The 10000-nt window shown below is 33.0% G+C and overlaps 1 protein-coding gene across 1 annotated transcript in view; it reads right to left on the reverse strand.

The window, feature by feature from the left end:
• The window catches only part of CCDC178 (coiled-coil domain containing 178), a 182995-nt gene that overhangs the window by 60582 nt on the left and 112413 nt on the right, over window positions 1-10000 (reverse strand).

Below are 10000 nucleotides of genomic sequence, written 5' to 3' on the forward strand. Positions count from 1 at the left end.
TTTTTTTTTTTTTTTTTTTTTTTTTTATTTTTTTTTTTTTTTTTTTTTTTTTTTTTTTTTTTTTTTTTTTTTTTTTTTTTTTTTATTTCAGTGGAAAACACCCTGTAATTCAGGGGAATTACTTGATTGGTCTTCTCTGAAATGAAACTTCAGTTACAGTGTAGAGAAATGAAGTAAGACTAGCAAAGGCCATGTTGAAAATAAATAAAAGAGGATATTTCTTTACACTATGTGTAGTTAAGGTGTAAAAATTCATGTGAATATCAAAAACTTACAGAGATTTAAAAGGGACATACAATTTCTAGGAGAAAATCCAATCACTTTGTGTTGCAAGTGATCCAAGAATTTTTTTATGGTTCTATGTAAAAAATTGTAGAGGCAAATCTTAAGATCAATGATTTTGTCCACATAATGATATACCCATAAACATGATATAAATCCCTGTGGTTTACAGGGTCAATTATCATTTCAAATTGTCTCTCTGACAGCAGTGTTTTATTTGAAAAATAAGAACAATTGATTTTGACAATCAGGTGCATCAGCACAATAAACTAATTATTAAAGGATCTATATTAATTGGCTATACTACTTAAACTTGATGTTGTGAGGAATGAAATTGGTTTAGCCAGGTAAGAATGATGGTTTCTTTTTTAGACATAAACTATTCTGTTCATAACATGAACACCAAAATAAGAAATAACTTACCTTAAATTTACTGTGTTAATGTACGTCTGCCCCTCAAACTCCTCAGACCTTCCCTGGAGTAGCTTAGCAAAGTTTTTCTAGTAGTGCCTGTTACACATCAAATGTGTTCCTTATCAGGGCATAAGAAACATGGTGATAGCAAGTGCCATGAGATCATTGTAATAGAGATGGCAACTCTTCCAACTTTGGCAAAGAAAGTTCTTGTAAAGCAAGCATGAGGTGTTGGGGTTTTTTCCCTGTCTGAGGGTTGATTGATGCAACCAACGCTTACCAGAAAATAGTTTGGGCTCTACAAGTCACAGAAGATACAACAGAATTTGAGCTGATATAATCAGTGATTCACTCTCCTTACTTCTGATCCTCTGTTGATCCTGCAACCAGCATTTGATATTTGGTAATTTATGCACCAAGGATCATGTAGCTGCTCAGTAAATCTCTACAACTGCAACCCTTTTAAGGTACACAGTGCAAACAGCTGAGCCCTGCTTGAACAAGCTCTAACACGAGTCAGAGGATTTATGTTGTTGATATTACATGCTGATCTAATAAGGATTTTGATGGTCTCTGAGCTGAAACAGGTCTTTCCCTGTATCCTCAGCCAAAGGAAAGAAAATCCACATAGTCCAGAGTTGCTGAAACTAACTCTTCATCTGAAAGACAATATCTTTTTACATCTATGACATGAACTTTTTTTATTATGTTTGGGCAGAATTTTAGAAAATGCATGTTTAATTATAAACACAGACTGAACAGAGAGAAGTGAGAGATCATATTTTTTAATAATTTGCTAGAGACCATTCAAAAAAAATAATTATTTTTTCAATAGAATATGATGTTAAATGTTTTCTGACAAATTGCATTTTTCCTATCTGCAAACTAAGGTAATAGTAACTACAAGTAGCCTTTCACTGATGACACAGCACTTCAAATGACAATTCCAACAGTTTGGAAAGAAAACCAAGTTTAATTCTTATAAGGACTCAAACGGAGAATTAATATGGGGAATAAATCCAGATATGCACTAAATGTTTGGGAAAAGATTACTTAGATGTTGAGTTATAAAAATAATAAACGCTGATAAAATAATAGTGAACAAAATGCTACTAAAATAATATAGGCAAATATAAGCACATATCTGTCTGCTTTGACATTCCAAGTGTTCCAAAATAAATGGTATGTAATGTTATACAATAGTATACAATTCTTCATTTGAGCCAAAGCTGGAAAATATTTTTCTTCATGGACAGCCTTTCCTGTGTATGAAATTTTCTTGTCTTCTCCAAATTAGTTTTTGGTACATGAACTAAGTTTTATTGACAATAAAAAGAATCTGTGGCTATAGTATAAGATCTGAATGTTCTAAGATTATTTTACTTTGATGTACCCTTTAGCCATGATTACATTGGTGCAGAAGATGTGGAAAAAAAAAAAAAAAGGCAAAATTTTGAAGTACTAGAAATATTTCATTTTATCCCACTTGAACCTTCTCTAGAGTCCTGGAAATGAAGTAAAGACAATAATCTTGGAGAAATCAAAGGGTTTACCAGTCTAGAGGTCTGAACTGGTAAGGCAGAGACCAGTTGCAAGGCAGGAAACAGTCTGTTTTACAGGTTATGTGGTGACACTGGTTTTTCAGATGTGTAAGAAAAAAATTAGCATCTAGTTGGGATCTTCCTGATGAAGGTGTCTACCTCCAAATTGTAAAAACGAGAATCAGAAACTCATGTGCAATCTGATGATCTGCTTGCTATGACTGATAGAATTTTCAGGACTCAACCTGTGATCAAAACACCTATAAAAGAACCATAAATGGCTCTGGCTAAATAGCAGTGTATTAAATTTATTACTGTCAAAGAAAGATTTGAACAGATCTCACAACTGATTACTCATTTTTGGTCCTATCTTTATTTGCAATCAAGAAACACTGATTACAGTGGGGAATCTTTTCCTTTGTGGAGTCCAACCTCTTTGAAAGTCAAGAAGTGTCTGTTCTAGAATTCTTTTTCTGAAAGTTTCAATGAAACTCTAGAGATTTTTGCACATACTTCACCATCAGGTCTGTCGGTAACTACATTTAAAGAAGCTTTGAACTGGAAGGACAAACTGTCTTTCAGAACATAAGATTTGAGTGTCTGTTTTGTGTCTATTAAAATTTTGAAATGTGTTCCTACCCTGCTGAATAGAAATGTACCTTTATAGTGCTGCTTAACAATTAAGTAATTTTGTATCCAAGTCATGGATAGGAGACAAATAAGTTTTTCTTATTGAAAGAATCAAAGATGGGGGAGAGCTTTGTCTATGACTGGAATTTTGCCTCAACTTAAATTTTGTGATCTGTCATGATCACAGATGTTCAGTGGGAGCAAAACAGTAGTCAAGATATTCAGAAAACAACTGGATATTTTCTATTTTCATTTTGCAAGGTCAGAATATGGCACTGCATCTACCATTAAGCACACATACTTTTTGTATAATTGAGTTCAAAAGAAATGCAGGCGACTGGAAAGTTCCTAAGCCTTGAACCAATATGAGATGAATATCAAGGTTTTGATAATTCCCTTCAATAACTCCTGAAAATAATAATAATAATAATAAAGTAAAATTGTGTTGGAAAGCACACTAAAGAATTGGCATCATATAAGCAGATAAAGAAAATGGACTGATGAACAGATAGGTCTTCATGGTATCTGATGCCGTGATTGTGTTAGGGCTCAGTACGGATTTGCTGGCAGCAACCTGGATACGTCACTTAAGTAAGTCACAGTTCTTTTCTTTTGTGATATCATGGAAACAGATTGGTATCAAAGCACTGAACTGGAAGTACAAGCACGACGCCTTCAGGTGGTAGGGGTCACTGACTCCACCAGTGGTGTCAGGATTAAAGCTTCAGAATGCACGCAGGTGAATTAGTGACTACACAGAAGTGAAAAATAAAAAGGTATTAAAGTAAGCAGAACACAAGTTAAAGTTCAAAGACAAAAAGGAATTGAGTAAATTTTACTGCTGTTGCAGAAAACATGAACAACAGACCATAAAACAAAAAGGAAGAGGAAACGCATCTTGACTCTGATGCTAAGTATGGAAGAGTGCACTATGGAAAAGTGTAACTTTAAGAGATTTTATTACAAGTTAATTATAAACAGTTGTTATGATATAAAGTGCCAGTAAGTCAGGGAAGAAGATTGAGGAGGATCCAATGCAATCCATTGGTTCTGAATGCTAATGGAAGAAAACATCAATCATTCAAAGATCAGAAAAAGTAAAGAGCAGATTCTTCAGAATTATATATTTGATAGCAAAATGTCTCTATATCACAACAGATGACTACCTTTTTCTTTTTTTTTTAATACATTAGCTTTAAAACCAACAGTTACATTTATTGAGAATAGTGTGGAAACAAGAAATATAAAAATATTCCTTCAAAGTGTGTTATGTAATCTAAAACATTAACATTGAATTTAGGCTCAGTGTTTCTGATTTTTCCATGCAGAAAGTTTTTATTTCACAAAAAATAAATGTATTTGCTTGGACTAAAGTCAGTCTATAAATATAAATAAATGAAATTTCATGTTCACTGAGTATTAAAACTCAGGTTAAAACTGATATAAATACAAAAAAGATTTTGAAATTACATAAAAATAAGAACTTTTTCAATCCTACATTATTCTCTATACTTAAGTTTATATGCTTTGTCTGAAGAGAAAAAAAGGAAAGAGTTTATGATTTCATTATTTTCTGCATAACATAGTTTTAGACTGTTAAACACAAACTTATTTGCCTATTATTGCATCATTAATTTTCCTTCTATATCATCACAGTTTGATTAGATATACCTGCCAATATTTTTAGAGCATGTTATGAGAGAGAACTTCACTTGCAATGCTATTTTGGAAAAGATGAAAATAGATGGGAATGTCCATTTATTTATGTTACTAGGATCTGTTATAGATTTATAAAGGCTCTCAATTTTCTTATATATTTAGGAATGGACAAATCTGCATCACTAGAGGAAAGGGCTAATTACTCACAGTAAGGTCATTAGATACACACTTTCTTTTTGTCGTTACAAAGACTAGTATTTCTGCAATAATGGCACTATGCAGAGTAGATGAAGCAAATAAATAATAAACCTTATTCTGATGCTGATGCAAAACCAAATGTTCTTTCAATTGTACAGCTGTAAAAATTAAAGTGAGAAAGGTATCAAAAAACTAAACAGCAATATTCAACACAATATCTGTCACCTATACAGATCTTTCATACAACCACATTGCCTCTGAAATGATGAAGGTGCAAAGAAAGGAAGTTGTTATGAATTTTTATTTAATTAATTGGAAATTAGGAAATATTTTGTTCCTTCATTACTTGAAACATAAAAAATAAAATGGACTTCTTTTATTTTACAGAATAATATTTTTTATTTTTACAAACACTGTAATCAACCATAAAAATATTAGCATTTAATGCTGGTTTTGAAATTCATCTATTTTAATTTCCACACAGTTAGAGGGATCAGCTTTAAGACTTGGTACCCAGAAATATTCATAATTCTTTGAAAAATTATTACTACTAACTAATCCCCTGATGGAAATCAGCATTGATACTTTGTTCTAAAATAATGTTCTAAATTAAATGTTGTAGCTGAACATTTTGGCTAACGTCAGTTGTGTGCTTTGATCTATGGACAAGCCATTTGGCTTCCCTGAACTCTGCATAGTGATATTACACCTGACTGACACCCAGTGGACTTCTTGGCTGAAATTTTCTTGACCACTGCATTTTTTGTAGTCATGTCCATACAGACTTTCACAGTAAAAGTAACTGATGTTGGAGAACTGTTGACCTATTTACTTTTATTTCTTTTTCTAAGGTAATGAAGAAGATTAAACTTAATTTTCCCTTTAAAACACTTACTGTAATATTTATAGTACATAAACTACCTTAAAATATTTATTTTATCTCTTTCAATGAAGAAAACCCCTCTTTCATTTCAAGATGGAGCAGAAAAAAATCTGTTCTCCTCACCTTAATCTTTCCAGATTTTTTAAATAAAAGAATACACCTCCACTGCTCTCTGCTCCAATTAGAATAAGCAGTTTAAATTTTTGAAAAAAGACAGTTTTGAAAACCTTCACTAATCCAAACTAAACATATAATGACAAAAGTGAACAAAATTTTTATTAATGACTGTTTCAAAAGTAATTACTTTTTCTGTCAACTCCATCACCTTTCTCAATAAAAACCTCAGAAGCATCCTGTATCCTTAAATATTATGGAAGTTGAATTTTAAACACAGACTGTATTATGACTATATTCTAATAGAATACCAGAACTTTAATTAGAATAAGTTCTGCATTCCAGGTCAAATACACCAGTAAGAACATAGTTCAGCTCTCTGTCAATGAAATGTTGTGGTTGTCTGTACAATTTTTATGTTTGCACCTCACATTCTCTCTACCATAGTAGAATCTTGCTAACAGGACACCTGAAAGATTATCTTATTCTTATTTCCCTACCCACCAGAGAGTCCTTGGCAGATATTCAAAAAAAACAGAGACTAAGAGTTCTCCTTTCAGTTGTCTTCTTTAGGGTGAAATCTGAGATTTGTCTTTTTATGCAAACCTTTGTTGTCTAAAACCTACAACACAAATATTATGAAGGCCCTGGCATATGAAGAGCAGAAAAGATGCAGTACACTGAAATCAATTACATAAAGACAGCAAGATGTACAGAGTGCCAAGAAACAAGATACGAGATGGTTTGAAATCCAAGGAGGAAGAATCCAATAGATTTTGAGTGGAGTTGCTCAATGCTGGAGACCTGCCTGTCTTCAGTGTAAGTATTCTGAAGCCAGTGTGGAGAGTTTAATTTCTAGAAGCAAAACGAGAATATAAAAAAGGGTATTGATGTCCTTAAAGTATCTGCATAGACGCTGCAATGTTAAACAAAAGGTATCAAGGATTTTGCTACTTGTTAACATCAAATCAAAGGCAGAACATGGTCAAGTTTCATGAGAAGTAATCTTCCAAAACAATTTTGTCATTGGCCACTGCATGTGAAGACAACACTTACTGGAGAAAAAAAAAAAAACAAAACAGAACAAGAAATACCAATATCAGAGAAAAAACACTAAGGGACAGAAGGTTATAACAACTTCTGCCGTATGTTTGCTGTACAGCATATGTCACCCTTCAGATTAAGCCTCAAAGAAGCCAAACTTCAAATTACAAACACACTCATAAAATCTGGTGCAGTAACTGTATAAAATGAAAATATAATAATAGTCTGTGTAAATTGCAACATTTCATGCAAACTACTTAAATGGGATTGTTAAAGAATTAATAGCGAGGCTTCTTTATTAAACACTCATTCTAAAAAACTGATAATGCTCAGAAAAGAAAAATACTTTCCCACATAATGGCAAAAGTATATTTTCTGGAACTTTTCAAATCAGAATACCATTTTACAGTAACTCTTATAAACAAAAAAGGACAACTATAGCAAATATTTTAAACTGAGTAGCTATTTTTTCCTCATTAGAATTTTACAGAATCCTACCAGCTTAGGAGATGTGTAAAACAGGGTACATGGGTATTTAATTTATCTTCTAAACAAGTAACTATAACATGCATACAGACACACAATTGTTCTACAATTTTCTTCAATATTTTTTACTTATTGCATCAAATACCAATTCAGAAATTATTTAAAGAAGAAATAGATTTAATTATTGTTTCTACAGATAACGTATATCATATTTTAAGTATATTCTTATTATAGAAAGTATTCATATATTAAATAGCCTGTTGAAAATAATTGTCATTGGATATATTTAGATCCAATAATGACATAACAGTAATTGTAAAGCCAGCTGTTTTTTCTGACAACAAAGTCCCTGAATTTCTGCAGCTGTTTTGGTTTTTAGTACTGCTCATTCATTTCAGAAGTGTCATTTTCTACAGTAATTGTACAGCAATTGTACTTGTTCTACGTACAAACAGGAACCCAGTATAATCTGCTCATTCTTGTAGTTTCAATGTAGTTAGCACAACTGAAGTCACAGACACGGTCACTGAGAAAGAAACTACATTCCTATGTTCGACATTAGCCAAAACTGAGTTTTAGGAATGTTAAAGTAAATGCACAAACCAGCATGTTCAACAAACAATATCAGAATCAAACCAAGGACCAAAAAAAGGCAACTATCAGAAAGGTCTTTGAGAAATACCTCCTGAATGTACTTTTACCTTTGTGTGTGGATGTGCTGTCACAACTGAAGAGATCTCTTTTAGTGTCACGAGAACATGGTCAGCACACAAATGGGCAAAAGGAGCTACACACAATGTCATTCTGTACTCTACTACACAATCCCAGGAAAAAAAAAAAAAAAAAAAAGGAGATTTTTCAAGGATAGGAAAGGAGGGATACAAGGATAAGAATAATTTATATGTGGATTACAATACTGAAGAACTTCAGTGATCAGAAAGCGATACCTTTCTCTACCTTTGAGTGATGTACGTATTTGTAACGTGAATGCTCCAAGCAGTAAGTTCCCATATCCACAATCATCACAGGAGCAGTTGCTGAGTTCTTGAAGCAAATAGAATCACTCTATCACATGCTGCATTAGCTCTGAGTCTTCCTTCGTATTACTGCAGTGGTTGATAAGAATATAGATAAAGCTTCAGGAGACATAAAGAATGGAAGCATTTTTAGACAACACCACTGATACAGCTTCAGCTCTGAAGGGTACATTCCAGTGAGAACAAAAGGCTGTATTTCAGCTGTTCGACAAGACACCTTGAAATATTTCATACTCAGTTTAGGTATTCAGGCAGAGAAGGCCATGTCCACAGCAGCAATTAATATGAATGATTTTGCACACCATCCTAAGAGATTAGTTTTCTTTCTGTAATAGCAAAGAATTCCCTAGATATCAAAGTGGAAATCATTCCCAGTTTTCATATATGAAGTATGGAAAAGTATCTAGAAATACTGACTCTGTGACTAAAGTGAAAGTAAGGAAGCAAGAAAAAGTGTAGGACAGCTACTTCCAAGAAGCTACTTGGAAAGAACATCATCTGTGATAGCTGAATCATAAAAGTCTGAAGCTTAACCCTTCACTCCTTATCAGGAAACTGTCACATATGACTATTTCAGCAGAAGCTAGACTTTGCTGACTTAGGAAGAACTAGTTTTCAGCATGCCAGGGGAGAAAAGATTCTACTGCCATGTTCTGTAGTACTGCAACAAAAATGAGGACAGACACTCATACAAACTCACCAACCTTTACCAAGATGCTGACCCATCTGGTTGCTCCTTTTGGGCATTAGTTTCTCCTGTTCTCCCTTGACTGATCACCAAAAGGCTGATCACCAAAATATTGGATTGTTCATTACTACAGTGCAATTCTTCCAAAGTTTGTTTTTAATTATGACTGGTCAAAATCTCATATCACCTCCCTCAGAGAAGTAAGACAGGATGTCTTAGTACAATACATTACTGTAATAGTGTAACAGATTTCTGATAATAATAGAATTCTGATATTTAACCACCTAACAACTGATACCAGAAGATACTGGCATTGAACATCTCAGAGAATATACTTTATACTATATGCCATTGTTGTGCAAATGTAAAAGGAAAAGATGGGGGTTTTATATTCATATCATATAAAAATGATATGGCAAAAATTTAATAACAAAATTGTAACCTATTTGTTCACTTTTTTCAGTACAGCTAAGGAACTGTCTAATGGCTTATTCCTCACAAACATTTAAAATCCACAAGCTTATTCTAGAGCTGTCTATGCTACCTAAAGAAGATGGTATGCTCAACTTTTCTTCAATCTCTTTCTTCTATTATCTCATACTTCAATTTAACTCTTGAAAATACATCCACTGGTTTTGCCCTGCAATTCAGTGGGATCATTTCAGTTCATTCTATATGAACTTCAGAGAAAGGACTATTATTTGAAGTCCACAAAACATATTGTCTTTGAAAATCTATGCACTTGGAGAATGACTACGTCTGGAACTTATGAAGAACACAATGTATAGCATTATTTAGCATGGTATCACATAAAAATCCCCATATGACTCCTGTCCCATTATTTTCCAGTAACATTTGAGGAAAACATCTACCTTTTAGGAAAGGAAGTAGGAGTGAGTAGGAAAGTTTAAAAGCCATACACTCACAAAGTATAGGCAAATAGGCAAATAACATCCTTGCCTCAGAAAACTCCTTCTGCTTTTGAAAGATAAACAAGTATCAAAAATTCTCTTTCCAGACAAAT

This window comes from Empidonax traillii, unplaced genomic scaffold (genome assembly GCF_003031625.1).
Source record: "Empidonax traillii isolate 1590-97213 ecotype Southwest subspecies unplaced genomic scaffold, ASM303162v1 scaffold119:size1479319, whole genome shotgun sequence".
NCBI lineage: Eukaryota > Metazoa > Chordata > Aves > Passeriformes > Tyrannidae > Empidonax > Empidonax traillii.